This window comes from Balaenoptera musculus, chromosome 1, assembly GCF_009873245.2.
Source record: "Balaenoptera musculus isolate JJ_BM4_2016_0621 chromosome 1, mBalMus1.pri.v3, whole genome shotgun sequence".
In the NCBI taxonomy this organism is placed as follows: domain Eukaryota; kingdom Metazoa; phylum Chordata; class Mammalia; order Artiodactyla; family Balaenopteridae; genus Balaenoptera; species Balaenoptera musculus.
Window position 1 is genome coordinate 46,383,813 of NC_045785.1, and position 16,275 is coordinate 46,400,087.

Sequence of the window (16,275 nt, forward strand, 5' to 3'; positions counted from 1 at the left end):
TCTGATAGAAAAGATGCACAACCCTGTAGAATTAGTGGTGAAAGTTACAAGAACAATGGGCGTTCAGAGGTTGGTGAGATCATGTCTTGATCATATCTCCAGAGCCAGTGCTCCAAATTCTTTTGGGATTATGGGCACCTTTGGAGATCTCATGAACCCTGTGAACATTTCCCCCCAAAATACTCACACACATACACACACACACACACAATGTTGCCTGCATTTTTTGCATACATTTTAATGGTGTTCATGGACTCCTGTAAGCTCATCCTTTGTTTTCCAAGGTACTTGAGACTTTGAGTTAAGAATTACTGCTTTGAAATGTACTTATCTAGAAGAGCCAGTTCAAAAGATAGAGGCTTGCTGTAGAATGTTGGTATGACCAACCTCAGGTGTTGGTCCTTCAGTATTAGCAAGGAGGGCCCAGGAAGCCCAAGTCAGAGCCATGTAGAGAGAGGAAAGGCACAGGAAATAGCGTGTTCCTTGGAACAAACTTTGGGGCACATCTATAAACAAATAAATGGTACTTGTTAAATGAGGCAATCACAAGCAGGGTGGGAATGATTGTTAGAAGTTACTGCTGCTATTTTTAGTATAAATAATAGAATCATAACCATCTAATTTGACCTCATTTTAAAGAAAAAGAAAGATGGAGAGGGTAAAGGGATTTACTCAAGGATACACAACTGATGAAGTTCTATAACTGAACAAAATGGTGTTCACCAGGTGCTCTTGTCCAGTGCTCTTTCTTCTTCCATGTCACCACATAATCACACCTTAAAGGGAAGAGGATGAATATAAATAATAGCATTCACTTATTATAACAGTCCTCCCACTTCATTATAACTTGTTTTAACTGTTTGTTTTTTCCACAAGACTGTAAACTCCATGAGAGCAGAACCTACGTCTGCTTAATAATTCACTGCTCCATCCCCAGGACCTAGCTCATAGGAGACACTCAGTAAATACCTCTCTCCTCTGAATGCCTGAAGAATGACTGAGCAGCAGGAATTCCATTCCTTGAGATGGAATACACCCCTTGCTGTTTATATAATTTCTGATGTGGCTTCTGTCACTCCACCCTCATTTTTCTCCCTTGGCACCCTCTGCAATTTCTCAGTGCTCCTGACTCATGCCAAGGAAGCCTCTACCTTCCATATATTTTAAAGGCACAGGGACTTCTAACTCCTTGTTGACTGATCGATGGAGCCCTAGAAATGCAGTGCTCACCTCCGTTTCCCTCCTGACTCCCACCGGGAGAGTTCTAGATCCCTGGGAAACACTCCTCTGGCCTGCCTAAGAGAGGACCAGCCCACTCCACAGAAAGTACCACTTCCTCCTCCTCATTAACAGATGCCACCAGGGGGATAGATCTTTTCTAAATTTCCTTGAAACCCAGGCCAGCTTTGATAAAAGGAAAAGTGTTCCCCACTGTTTATTAACCAAATCAAATGTCCTTAGTCACTTGGCAAAAGGTAGTTAGGGATGCTATGCTATGTCTGTCAGTAGGCAGCTTGTGTCTAATTAATCCAAAGGAAATATTTGTATGATGTACTTTTAATTTACTGAAGAAGGATATGTGTTCAAACCTTTGCAAATTTACACTGAAATTAATTTTTCAAGGTCCATATAACCACAGCTCTGTCAAATCTTCCTTTAAAACACACTTCCTTTAAAGTGTGACTAACCATGATAAATTACACACATTTATAAATGTCATCTCTCATAGTGTTGTTGTGAAACTTAAAGAGAATGAAGTGTGAAAAACGCCCAGCACCATGCTTGGCATATCAGTTGCCTTTCTTCTTATTCTATTTCCAGCTTTTAGGGTGGTAGAAGCCAAAACAGGTGAAATTCCTATCTGTATGGGCTAGGAATGGTTTGGGCTGTAAATAACAGAAAACTCCTAAGAACTTAAGAAATAGGAGCTTTTTCCCTCACATAACATTAAGTCTGATGGCGTCTGCTGGTTTGATTTTAGTCTGGGAGCCCAATAAATCCACAGCCAGTAGCTCTTCAGTTCTCTTGGCCTTTGCCTCATGCATATTGCTTCATGGTTCCAAAATGGCTACTGCAGCTCCAGACATCGTATTCATATCTGAGACAGGAAGGAAGGGTAAAAGACCTATCTAGTCCTTCCATTAGGAAAGCAAAAAGCTTTTTCAGACCACTCTCTACCCTCCAGCATTTTCATGTCCCATTGGCAACTCAGCCTCACTGGAGTTGAGAAAATTAGTACTTAGATTTTTCAGCCTTTGTAGTGGAGGTAGACAAGGGAGAGGTGGTCAGAAGTGGGTCTTCAGTCAGCTAACTTGAAATATTGCCACACTGAAGCTCTTAGTATGACCCTCAATTGTTTTGCAGAGCTGGGGGAGAGAGTTGAGAGTCACTTACTAAGATTCAACTTGGCTTTCTCCTCTTGGTCTAACTAAAGACTCAATTTAGCATAGTTGGATTCCATCTGGGACATATATGGGTCTATTAAGCTGCATAGTAAGTGGGGTGCTGAAGCTGGCTCTTACCATCTCACGAGAGCCAGTTGTTAAATTTTTAGGAATGTTGTGAGCCAACTGATAAACACAGTCATTATTAAAATGGAATTACATTAACTTAAAATTAAATAAATTATTTTGAAAAAGGTCATAAATACTCAAAAAGACTCACCCCTTCCTAACATTGTATTACATTTCCCTATTAACTATGCTCTTGAGGTTATGTCTGCTATATCTGTATGGCCTTCTAAAAATGTGCTACTGTGCATTTCTTCTCATCTCTGTGTTTAGTAACAACTTGTTGGTAGTTTTAAATTGGCCATGGTGGGAATATTTACACCACAGAAATCAGCAAATGCTACAAATCTGGTGGTTTTGTTTTTTGAGGTAGTCAGTTAGACATTTACTAGCACACCATTGTGCACAGTCTTAGAAAACAATAACTTGGAGAGAGGATGGATATGCATGGACATTTGAGGTAAGTAGATAGGCATTATAAAACAATTCTCAGAACCCTGCCAGAGATAAAACACATAAAGAGATGGTTCCCTGTGTTTTAAACCAACACAATAGGAAGGCATTCTATAGATTGCTTACTTTTTTGCAGGGATGCAAAGAAAAGTGGAATTTCTTCAGCCCCTGGTACTTAAAGAGTCATCCTCAAACCATACTGTTCTCCTTCATTGCCACTTCATCATTAATAACCCCCCACTGCATACCTACTATGGGTTAGATTCTGAGTTTAACCAAGCAACATTAAATATGGTCTCTATTCTCAAGGAACTTACGATTACACTGGAATATGCACCGAAAAAAAAATGAAAGAAGTCTATTCTTTTGTTCTAAATGTTCTATGCTTTTTCTTCACAGCACTTATCTTGATTTGTATCACTCTCTGTGAGTGTCTCTCTCTCTCTCTCTCTCTCTCTCTCTATATATATATATATATATACATATATTTAATGCTGTGTCCTCCTGTACACTGTAAGTTCCATTAGGAAAGGCAACTTCATCTCGTTTGTTTACAGCTGTGTCCCGGTATCTACACAGTGCCTTCAAAATAGTAGACACTCTATTAATGTTTGTTGAATGCATAAGTGAATGAATGAAATGAAATGGGTAGCATGGACAATAAGAGCTGTAGGAGGTGAGAGGAAGGAACACTTCCAATGACTGGAATGGTTGGGAAAGCTTTACGGAGGTTCTAGGACTTTAGTAGGATACTGAAGAAAGGGTAAGGCATAAATAAGGTACATGACATATTCAATACAAGGACTTGTATGGCTGGAGTGGAAAGTTTATTCCCTTTTGCTGGAGTTGGAGCAAACTCTCTGGAGTTGGTGGGTTGGGGTCACCAGTGTTATATTCATTGAACTTGAACTATGTTGTTACTTGGACCCAAAGGAGGAAAATGTAATTTAAGAAACAAATGAAGATTAGGGCTGAGGAGGGAACTCAAGGTTGAGAGAAAAGAACAATATCTAACTAGTTTCCCAGCTGCCATTCTTGCTCTTCTACCCATTCTCCACAAAGAAACCAGAGCAATCTTTTAAAAATGTAAATCAACCAATATCTCTCATGAACTTAGATGAAAAAATATTCAGCAGAACATTAGCTTATTGGATCCAGCAATGTACAAAAAATTTATATACTACAACAAAGTGGGGTTTATTCCAGGGATGCAAGGCTGGTTCAATATTTGAAAATCAGTCAATGTAATCCACCATATTAACAGGCTGAAGGAAATTCACACAATCATATCAATTGATGCAGAAAAAGCATTTGACAAAGTTCAATTCACAATCATGAAAACTCTACAACAAATGTAGAAATAGAGGGGGGACTTCTCAACTTGATAAGGAGCAACTACAAAAAATTCTACAGGTAGCATTATACTTAATGGTGAAAAACCAAATGCTTTTCCCCTAAGATTAAGAAAAAGGCAAGTATGCTCACTCTTACCACTCTCATTCAACATACTACCAGAAATTCTAGCCAGCACAATAAAGCAAGAAAAAGAAATAAATGTCATATATATTTGAAAGGAAGAAATAAAACTGTCTTGATTTGCAGACAATATGATTGTCTATGTAGACAACCCCAAGGAATCTACAAAGAAAATTTCTCAAAACAAAACAAAAAAATCCTAGCTCTCTCGGCCACCTTTCCATGCTGCCATAATGGTGTGAATGAATGTCCTGACTGATGCTCTCAAGAGCGTCAACAGTGCCTAAAAGAGAGGCAAGTGACAGGTTCTTATTAGGCCGTGCTCCAAAGTCACCAACTGGTTTCTAACTGTGACGATGAAGCATGGTTACACCGGCAAATTTGAAATCATCGATGATCACAGGGCTGGGAAAATTGTTGTGAACCTCATAGGCAAGCTAAATAAGTGTGGAATGATCAGCCTCAGATTTGATGTGCAACTCAAAAATCTAGAAAAAATAGCACAATAAACTGCTCCTGTCCCATCAGTTTGGTTTCACTGTACTGACAACCTCAGCTGGCATCAGGGACCATGAAGAAGCAAGATGAAAACACACAGGAGGGAAAATCCTTGGATTCTTTTTCCAGGGATGTAATACATACATGCAAATAAAATGCCCCAGAGGAAAAAAGAAAAATCTTAGAACAAATAAGTTCAACAAGGTAGCAGTTTACAAGATGAACACACCAGGAAAATCTACAAACAAAAAATATGTGGAAACTGAAATTAAACTGAAATTAAAAACACAATACCATTTACAATAGCTCCACAGAAAATTAAATACTTAGATATAAATCTGACAAAACATGTACAGGATCTGTATGCTAAAAATTATAAAATGTAGATGAAAGAAATCAAAGATCTAAACAAATGAGAGATATACCATTTCATTTATTGTTCATTTAGTGCTCATTTATTGAAACTCAACATAGTAAAGATTTTAATTCCCCTCAAATTGATCTATAAGCTTAATGAAATTCCTATCAAAGTCCCAGCAAGCATTTTTTTATATTAGAGAAGCTTATTTAAAAATTTATGTCAAGCTAAAAGAACTAGAATAGCTAAAACAAGTTTGAAAAGGAAGAGTAGTAATATCAGAGGAATCACTCTATTTGATGTTAAGTTTACTATATAGCTACAGTAGTGAAGACAGTGTGCTACTGATAGAAAAACATATAGATCAATGGCACAAAATAGAGAACCCAGAAATAGACACACAGATATGCCCAAGTGACTTTTGACAAAGTTGCAAATGCAATTCAATGGAAGAAGGCTAGCCTTTTCAACAAATGGTGCTAGGGCAATTGGACACCCTTAAGCAAAAAAATAAATTGAAATATAAAATAAAAATAAAAGAACCTTGAGCTAATCCTTACAGAATTAACTCAAAATAAGTCCAAGATTTAAATGTAAACATAAAACCACCAAACTTTTAGATAAAACACAGAAAATCTTCAGGACTTAGGATGAAGTAAAGACTTCTTAGACTTCACACCAAAAGCACAATCAAAAAAAAAAAAAAAAACCAAAAAAAGAGAGAATATGATAAATTTGACTTCATCAGAATTAAATACTTTTACTCTGTGAAGACTTTGTTAAGAAGATGAAAAGATAAGCTACAGCTTGGGAGAAAATATTTGCAAATCACGTATCTAGCAAAGGGCTACGATCTAGAACATACAAAGATCACTCAAAATTCAACAGTAAAAACAAACGATCCAGTTAGAAAATGGGCAGAAAACATGTAGAGACATTTCACTGAAGTACAGATGACAAATAAGCACATGAAAAGATGTTCAACATCATTAGCCATTAGGGAAATGTAAATTACAACCACAAATAAAATATCACTATATGTCTATCAGAATGGCAGAAATAAAAACCAGTGATAACACCAAATGCTGGTGAGGATACAGAAAAACTGGATCACTAATCATACATTGCTGGTGGGAATGTAAAATGTACAGCCACTCTAGAAAACAGCAGTTTCTTTTAAAACCAAAAAAACCACTTACAGTACAATGCAGCAGTCTCACTCCTGGGCATTTATTCCAGAGAAATGACCACTTATATTCATGTAAAAACCTGTACAAGAATGTTCATATTATTCATAATACCTAAACACTGGAAACAACCCAGATGTCCTTCAATGGATGATAAACAGGGCATTTATTCCAGAGAAATGAAAATTTATGTTCATGTAAAAACCTGCACACGAATGTTCATATTATTCATAATAGCTAAACACTGGAAACAACCCAGATATCCTTCAATAGATGATAAACTATGGTACATACATACCATGGAATACTACTCTGCAATAAAAAGAAACAAAGTATTGACATAAACAACCAGGTGGATGGATCACAGGGGAATTATGCTGAGTCAAAAAAGCCAATTTCAAATGGTTACATAATGTATGCTTCCATTTATATAATATTCTTGAACTGTTGTAAATATAGAGATGGAAAACAGATTAGTAGCTGCCAGGGATTAGGGCTTTGGGGGGAGGGGGAAGAGTGGCTACAAAGGAGTTGCATGATGGAACAGTTCTGCACCTTCATTGCGATGGTGGTAAGACTACTCCTGTTATAAAATTGCCTCGAACTATAGACACGCACACACACACACACACACACACACACACACACACACACAAGTACAACTATAGAACTGTTGAAATCTGGATAAGCTCTGTGGATGGCAGCAATGTCAATTTCATGGTGTCATTATTGTACTATGTTATATATAGGTACTCTATATATTGTATGTGTATAATTATATGATACTAACATAGGGTGAGGAGGGGTGAAGTTTCAGGAGACCTGTCTGTACAGTTTTATGCAAGTCCTGTGAATCTATAATTATCTCAAAATAAAAAGTTAAAAAATGTGAATCAGATCATATCAGATCTCTTACTTAAAATCAGTAGGAGACTTACTAATCATAATTAAAAGAAAATTCAAGTTCCTTCCCTTATGTCATCTTCTCCCTAACTATGTGTCTGACCTCATCTCACTCTCCATCTTATCAGTAAAGCTAAAGCCACGCACATCTTCTTTTGCATACTCTGTGTTCTTTCACATGCCCAAGATGTTTCACTTGCTGTTTCCTTCCTGGAAAGCTCCTCACATATCTCATCTGCATGTCTTATCATTCAGACTCACCTCAATGTCACCTCCTTAGAGAACCTTCCCTTTGCCCCCAGTCTAAAGCATCCCCCTCCACTCTGTTACTCTCCGTGACATTACACAGTTCATTCCTTCCTAGCACCTACCATTATCTGAATTTACCTTTGATCTTTGTTTATCAACTGTCTTCCTCCTTTGGAATGTAAACTCTATTAGAACTGGGGTCATGCTGTCCTATCTCTAGCGGTTTAGACAGTGTCTGGTCCTCAACTCCAAGGGACTTCCCCCCTCCACACACACACACACACACACACACACACACACACACACACACACACACACACACAATAAGCAGCACTCCTCTTGCCCTTCAGGTTCCGAACAACTTCAAGAAATATAATAAAAGGGTAAAGAGAGAAGTGAAAATATCACCTGTATTACCAGTAGGGGCTAATTTGGAAGCGTAGCCTAGGCAAAGCTAACTGGTTATGGAATTAGGCAGCCTTACCCATTGGGTCTCAGCCAGCTCTGGGCTGGATTAAGCCCTCCTTCTCCAGCACGTGGAACATAAATGCATGCTAAATATTTTGTGAATGAAAGAGGGAAGAAATAAAGGCTGCGACAAATCTCTGAGTCCTCTCTCGTATTGGGTTTGGGAATAAGGCACAGAGGCCTGCTGATTTAAGGATACCGGGCCCAGATGGAGAATATGGTGAAGGTTAGAGACACAGGTAGGAGGCAGCCCGTAGAAAATCTCACATGCTAAGGCATTCGGAAGCTGTTCAAAAGGAAGTTGGGGTGATGGTACATTACATCTTTTTATCCAACTCCATCAGCTCATTTACTTTGGTGCTATTTTCATTATTTGGGGGAAGTGTGAGTGATTGCTTTTCCTATGACTAAGCTCACATCAGTACTCGACACAGGTACAGTATTAAGCAATCCATCAACCTTAATAGAGTTTGTCTTTCCCATAACTCTCTTGTCTCAAAAATAATAAAAGCACGCCTAACATGCCTACTTGTCAGCTACTATAAGGTGCCACATTAATTCGAAGTGGAATTTAAAAAAAGATAACTCATGAGTTCCAAACCATCACCACAGTATTTCCTTCAATGGAAAAATGAAAGTTTTGGGCCAGATAGATATATTGTCTGGAGCAGTCTGGCTACAGTTACGAATAAGAGATTTAAAAAAGGTGAGTGTGAGCAGAATCAGAGGAAAGGAATACAGGATATTCAAAAGTATGAGGGATAAACAATACAGCAAACTTGAAAAAGAAAACCTTTAAGAAAGATGAAATGATGTCTCTATTCTGAACCACCACCATCACCAAATGGCCACAATGTGTGTTGGACACACATCCAACTTTCTCTTGACAGTTTCCCCATTATTTCTCCAGATATATATGTGTAAAGATAAATTTAAAAATATAATACATATATTTCTATTTTTCCAGTTTGTCCTGTGCCTACTGGGCAAGCTTAAGCCCGCGTGTATGCTCTGCTCTGTCAAATGCTTCCGTGTGTATGTGTGTTTTGTGTGTGTGTGTGTGTGTGTGTGTGTGTGTATTTATACACTGGGGAAATAGGAGTGAGAGGTGCTGTGTGTAAAAACAAGATATACCATGTTTTGGGTTCATTTTAGGATTTTAAAGAGTTGTAATGGGTCACTAACAGCTTGGGGTACTAGTTTTTCTCCTTGTTTTCCTGTGGAAGAAGAGATCCAGAGCCCCAGAGTAGCACAAAAGGAGGGAAGGGGAGGGGAAACACAGATTTTTACTTACTTCACAATTTTACTTAATGCCTATTTATAAAAACCAATCCTTTGAAAATGAACAGACCTCTCCACGTTAATCAACGTTGCTCAGTGTTGCAGAAAAAAAATCTAAATCAACCGACATTTGAAAATGTCTTTTAGTCAGAACTTTACCCATATTAGTGAAAACCACAAGTGGCACCCTGTAACTCAGAAAGAGTTTTTGAGACAGATTTGGGGAATCATTTCTGTAAATAAGGAAGATGGACTACTCGCTTGACAGGGGCTGAAACTTTTCTCATGTTTGTTATGGCTTGATTCATATCGCCATTTGATTTTTCAACTGTTTATCCCTTGTCCCCCAGGTGTGTCAGTCAGGGTCCTGGCAGGAAGCAGAAGTACACTCAGGTGGAATTCAGGAGAGAATTGGACAAAGGGACTATTTACAGAGGTAAGGGCAGGTTAAGGCACCCCGGGGCTAGCCACAGGGTGGTGGTCTCTGCCACCCCTTGGGGCCTGTGGGAGCTGGTCTCGTGAGGGAGGGGCTCCCCAGTGGGGGCTGAGGCTGTGGAGGGAGGCAACCATTCCAGAACCATGTGCAGATCACAGAAGGATGGAGAAATATATTGACTTCACATTCCTTTAGCTCTCTACCTCCCTCTAGTACCTCCCATTCGTACCTCCACGAACCCACCTGGAACCCAGAGGGCAAGGGAGCCCAAGGGCTATGGTCCACGGCAACTAGTTCCTTGGCACACAGAGCAGGCACAGGAGGAAGGCGAGGGTACCCAGGGGTGGCAAAAAGAGGGAAGTGTGCCAATTCATAACATTGTGCCTGAATTCCAGGTGAAAGAAAAATTTGATGCAGCAGATTCCCTCTGGATAGGACCATTCAGGAGAGAGGGTGAGATAAGAAACTTTACAGTTTGTTTTTCTCATAAAAAAACAATGCAGTTGCCCAGACCTGGACTATTCGAGGAGTGAAAGAAGAAAGAGAAGATAGCACATTCTAGACTGGTCTCCAGAGGCAGCAGGCAGCCCAGATTTGAAGCAACTACCCTATGTTTGGGATGATTTATGCCCCTTCATGCCAAAGTGTTGCTCCATTTTGCCTGGAATTCAGGCAAAGTTTGATTTAAGAGGCCTGGGTTCTCTGAGAAATTGTCTTGGCCAAAGAAATGCTGACTTAGCTCACCAGGTCTTCAATCCCTGAGGTCAAGCCTTGTGGCATCCTCCTCCTGGGTTGCTCCTGGAAGAGCCTGATGGACTCATAGTGCTGTCACTGTGTGCTGGTCAGAAGTCATACTGTTTAGAGTAAAGACAGGGCTTATCTTGCCACCAGGGCTAGCTACATGGATGAAGTTAGAGTTCTTACAAGTGGCTGAGATTTGATGGAACATGCAAAGTCCCTTCTGAACTCCAGTGTTCTCCTTCAGAGGTCCTCTTTCTATCTTGTTTTTGTTGTTGTTTACTTGTTCATTCATTCAATAAGTATTTATTGAGTTCAATGGGTCAGGCAGAGCTACTATATCTTTCGATTCTAGGATATCCTGCAATGCCATAGTCCTGTTTCTCAGGGATATAAAGACGAGTAAAATACAGAACATACAATGTACAACATACAAATTTAGGAAATGCAGTGAGTGGGAGAAACGGGTGATAAATCACATTGCAACATTGGGAGTACTGCAAAAGATACCAGTCAAGAGTTGGAGACAGAGGACAGAGCAGTGAACTCTGCCTGGGGCAGTGTAATGACCTAGGAAGTCCCACATCATCTATTATTTGGGTTAAGTCATCAAACACCCATCTAAAAACATCAATATTTCCTGGGAGATGGGTGATGTTAACTTTACCCTCGAACAATTTTCAAGTCCATATTATAGAACATGATCAACTTCTTTCTTCCTATGTACGCTTCTCCTCAGCATTTAAGGATGCTCAAGCCTTGTACATCCTAAAGAATTCCCCCTGGAGTCCACTTCCCCCACCGCTCCATGCCTCCTCTTCCCCTGTGCAGTAAGACTTCGCACAAGAACTGTTTTCTTTCTTGCCGTCATCATTTTCTTACCTCCTAGTCACTCCTCATCTCCCAGCTCACTTCATCCTGGCTTCCACTCCAGCTGCCATCAAAATGATCCTCCTTAAGATTAACGATGGCCTCCACATTGCTTGAGCCAATTGGCAACCTTTCAATCCTCAGCTTACCTGACCTCTCAGCAGCATTTGATGCCATGGACACCAGCTCCAGTTGCTAACTTGGCATTTGTGAAACATTCTCCTGGTTTTTCTCCTTTTTTAAAAAATAGGCTTTATTTTTTAGAGCAGTTTTAGGTTCACAGTCGTACTGAACACAAGAGATTTCCCATATGCCCTTTTGCCGCTGCATCGCACAGCCTCCCCCATTATCAACATCTTGCACTGTAGTGGTACCTTTGTCATAACTGATGAACCTACATTGACACATCATTATCACCAAAAGTCCATAGTTTACATTAAGCTTCACCCTTGGTGTTGTACATTTTATGAATTTGGACAAATGTATAATGACACGTATCCACCATTATTGTACACGGTAGTTGCATTGCCCTAAAAACCCTCTGTGCTCTGCCTTTTCATTTCTCTGGGACCTGATTTTTGGGAAGTTTAGGGATTCTAATTCAGAACCAGAATGACAAAATGTCTGATTGCAAAGCTCGAAGCCCCTAGTAATTATGTGCCGTTGTTTTGTCAATAAATACTATCCTGGTCACTAACCAGGTCAAGGAATTTCAGGCATACTTGTTTGAATATGGGCTTTTGAAATCTCAGTGGTTTTTCCCCTCCTTTGGCTACTCCTTCTTAGTATTGTTTGCTGGATCACCCTCCCCTCTGTGATCTTCAGATGGTGCAATCCTTAAGGTCTTTTCCTAAGCCTCTTTCTCTTATCCCTCTGTACTCTCTCCCCAAGTGAACTCATCTGCACTCATGGCTTCAATGATCATCTATATAATAATAACACTAAAAAGTATATCTTAGACAAATCCTCTCTCCTGAGCCTCAGATCCATATATTTTGACATTTCCATTGAGATGTCTAAAAGGTATTACAACTTCAGTTTATTTAAAACCAAACTTACGGTGTCCTGGGTCAAAACGGGCCTTTTTACAGTGTCTATTCTGGCAAATAGCTCCACTATCTACCCAGAAATGCAGCATCATTCTTAATATCTTCTCGCCAGTCTCCCCAGCCACCAAGTTCTGCAGATTTTTCTCGAATCTCTCTCCAGTCTGATCACATCGCTCCTTCTCCAACGCTACCATCACTTCTCCCTTGAACCATGGCAATGGACTGCTAATTTGTTTGCATATGTCCACTGTCGTCTCTTCTCCAATTCATTCTCCACAGGGCAGCCACAGCCATCTTTTCCAAATACAGCATGACCTGCGTCTTTCCTCTGCTTAAAATCATTCAGCTGCTGCCTGCTGCCCCGAGCAAAATCCTTAACGAGGCCTAAGGCCCTGAATGACCCAGCTCCATCCTCCCACGTCTCAGCCCAGCTCTTTTCACTCTACCCCCTGCTCTGACACACTGGCTTTCTTTTGTGCTGCCCACTTTTGTGCTTCTGTTTCAGGACCTGTGGAGTGCTAATCCTTCTCCCTAGAATTCTCCCTCCCCTCTTTTCACCAAATGAACTTAATTGATTTTCAATCTCATTTCAAACACTGCCTTCTCAGGGAGTTTTTCTTGAATTCTAGACTAGATAAGACCTCTCCGTTATATGCAGTCATAACAGCTTATGCTTATAATAAGTTTGTAATTATATGCTTGCCTGATTATTTGATTCATACCTGTCTTTCCCTCTATACCGTAATACTCGTGATATCCGAGTCCATTTTTGCTTTCTCACTATGGGAACCCTAGTGCTTAGGGTAGTGTCAGGCACATGGTAGGTACTCAGTAAATATGTTTTGGAAGAAAGGAGACTTTGTAACCTGGAAGGGCTCAGGGGGAAAGTGACCGAGGGCAGGTGGGTTATGACATTTGGAATGACTCGGAAAAGACGTAGACAATTAGGTGGGTGGGCCATGACAGTGGTGACCTCTGGGCAGGAAAGAACGGAAAGGGCCTGTCAGGGACAGAGGGCATGTCCACAGGTGCCCTCTGAGCCTCTGTAAGTCTGCGCCTTGTGGGAGCAAGTGCCCAAACTCTGCCAGGAGACTTGCTTTTGAGGCCTGGATTTGATGCTAACTAGCTGTGTGTTTTTCCCTCTCATTCTTAATTTCACCTGTAAAATAACAGAGTTGGATTATTATAGCAGTCAGGGCTCTTAGCTGCAAAGAACAAATATTGCCCCTGGGCAATTTCAACAGAAAATGAACTGATTGAAGGGCTGTTGGCCAGCTCACAGGATTCCTAGCAAGCTTGAAGAACCAGATGGAGAGATGGTAAGACCAGGGAAGACTGAACGGGCAGAACCGAGGCCAGCATCTCAGTGAGGGGCCAGACTCCCTCGAAGCCAGCACAGCTACCCACTGGGCCATTGAACGCTGAGCGACACAGCTTGTGCCCCTGCCGGGAGTGGGCAAGGGACACCCCTGTTGGCACCACTGTCTGTGCTGCCCTTGGGAACTGGATGTTGCTGCCTTTGCTGTTACTCTCGGAAAGAATGCTCTGCTTTCTTTCCTTTGTGTCATTAGTTTCTGACTCAAAAACCTGAGCAGGTGCATCTGACATCCTGAGCTTGGTGTGCGAGGGCAGGTGTGGGGATGGAGGCGGGGGACGACTATGGCAGACTGGAAAACAGCTTCCTAGAGAGGGAGGCAGGCTCTGTTGGCCATCAACCCCCCTGAAATGGAGAGTTCCCCAGGGGAGGAATCAGAGGGTTCAGATCCCGGGCAGCCAATCAAATCGAATGCCCGGTACTAGGCAGTCTCGACGGTCCCTTCAATGCTAACAAAGCATGCATCCACCAGCAAAATGAGAATGGATCCAGTCATCACCTCACACCCCTTTCCATTAACCTCAGCAACATAGAAAAGCTACGACATCATCGTTTTGCCTCAGAAGACTTTGTTCGGTATTACAACTCCTTACTTCTAGGTACTTGGGAGACTACTCTGCGTGTCCTTGTCTTACGTGTTTATTTGAGCCACTGAAGCCAGCCTGTGTTTCCTGGCTCCACAGCCCTAAAAATAGGGCATTTTTGAGTAGCCTAATAACCTGTTCAGAGTGCAGCAGGGCCTGTGCTGGTTTGTATTTTTAGCAGATGCTCTTTCTATTGGAGGATCTATTTTTAAACTAGCCAAATGTCAGTTCTCTCTCAACTGTCGATTTTCATTCTCAAAGACATGCTGGTTTGTTTGTTTGTTTTCTCCTGGTAGAATTTACTCTACCATATAAAAGGCACATTTCAGTCATTAGTGGTTCTTTTTGGACAGAAGTAACATTTTCTTGCCCATACTCTACAATATCTTTTTTTTTTTTAACTTGACTGAGAACTAGGAGAATCAATGAACAGGGAATTCTGGAAGGAAAGGGTCCAGGATCTTGCAGTTGATTTATGGCACCTTCTTCTAATGCATTTTCCACCATATCTGCTTCCTTAGGCAAGTAGCTTGCATTTAAAGTAGCCGAGCTGTGGGAACGAGGCAAGCTATATAAAATCATTCAGTGTGAATAGCTGATTCCGGCTTAATTTGCTACCATTCCAAGGTAACATAGAGGTGTGAATGTAAAGTAACGTGACTGATGCTTTAAAAACTACCAGAGATCTTTTTATTTTATTTTATTTATTTTTTATTTATTTTTTTATTTTATTTTTATTTTTGGCTGTGTTGGGTCTTCGTTTCTGTGTGAGGGCTTTCTCTAGTTGGGGCGAGCGGGGGCCACTCTTCATCGCGGTGTGCGGGCCTCTCATCATCACGGCCTCTCTTGTTGCGGAGCACAGGCACCAGATGCGCAGGCTCAGTAATTGTGGCTCACGAGCCTAGTTGCTCCATGGCATGTGGGTTCCTCCCAGATCAGGGCTCGAACCCGGGTCCCCTGCATTGGCAGGCAGACTCTCAACCACTGCGCCACCAGGGAAGCCCACCACCAGAGATCTTACACATCCAAATGAATGTGGAACTCCTCAAAGAGCCCCCTTTGGAAGGCATTGTACTTGGTCTGACAATGTCTTTTTGCTGAAAGTGTTTTTGGAGTACCTTTTTCAGAACTACCTTCCCAGGCGTGGATCAGGCTCTGGAATGTCCTCAGTGATCAAAGCTGTATGTGCTTGGGGAACGTGGGGCATTCGCTCAGGAGAAGATGCTGTCCCATTCTGGTGGTGTGTGTGTGTGGTGGTGGGGGCGGGGGCAGCGTAAGTGTGGTCAGAGTGGAGCAGGTGTGAAATTTGGAGTGAGATGTTTCAGGTTCAGTTCCTCTCTCTTCCAGTTACAAACTAGGTCAAGCTGCTCAACGTCTTAGAGCACCAAATTCCTTGTGTGCAAAATGAAAGAAATCCCACCTTCCTTGTGGGGTTGTTAAGATTAAATGTATTAATGTGTGTAGAGTTCTGGTACCTGGTAAACATTCAAAAAGTGTTAATACCCTTCTTGACTACACAGTTCTTCTAACACACTTTGTCTCCAGCCAAACGAAGCTGCTTTGCTCTTCCGCTTTCAAGCCCTCCCTGTCTTTACTGATGTTCTTCCCCATCCCACCTCCCACCTATATTTCCCCCTCCTGCATCTCTGTATGTCCAAATCCTGTTTCTCTTTAAGGTCTGGCTCTAATAAAAATAATACTAATGAAGAAAGACGTTAAGCAATTTGCTCAAGGTCTCACAACTCTCTTTTTTAAAAAATTTATTTATTTATTTTTAATTTTTGGCTGCATTGGGTCTTTGCTGTGGTATGCAGGCTTCTTATTGCAGTGGCTTCTCTTG

The 16,275-nt window shown here is 41.1% G+C and overlaps 1 pseudogene; it reads left to right on the plus strand.

Moving 5' to 3' along the window:
- The first annotated feature begins 4,669 nt into the window (after positions 1 to 4,669).
- On the plus strand, positions 4,670 to 12,864 carry LOC118897481 (annotated as a pseudogene).
- The last annotated feature ends 3,411 nt before the right edge of the window (positions 12,865 to 16,275 follow it).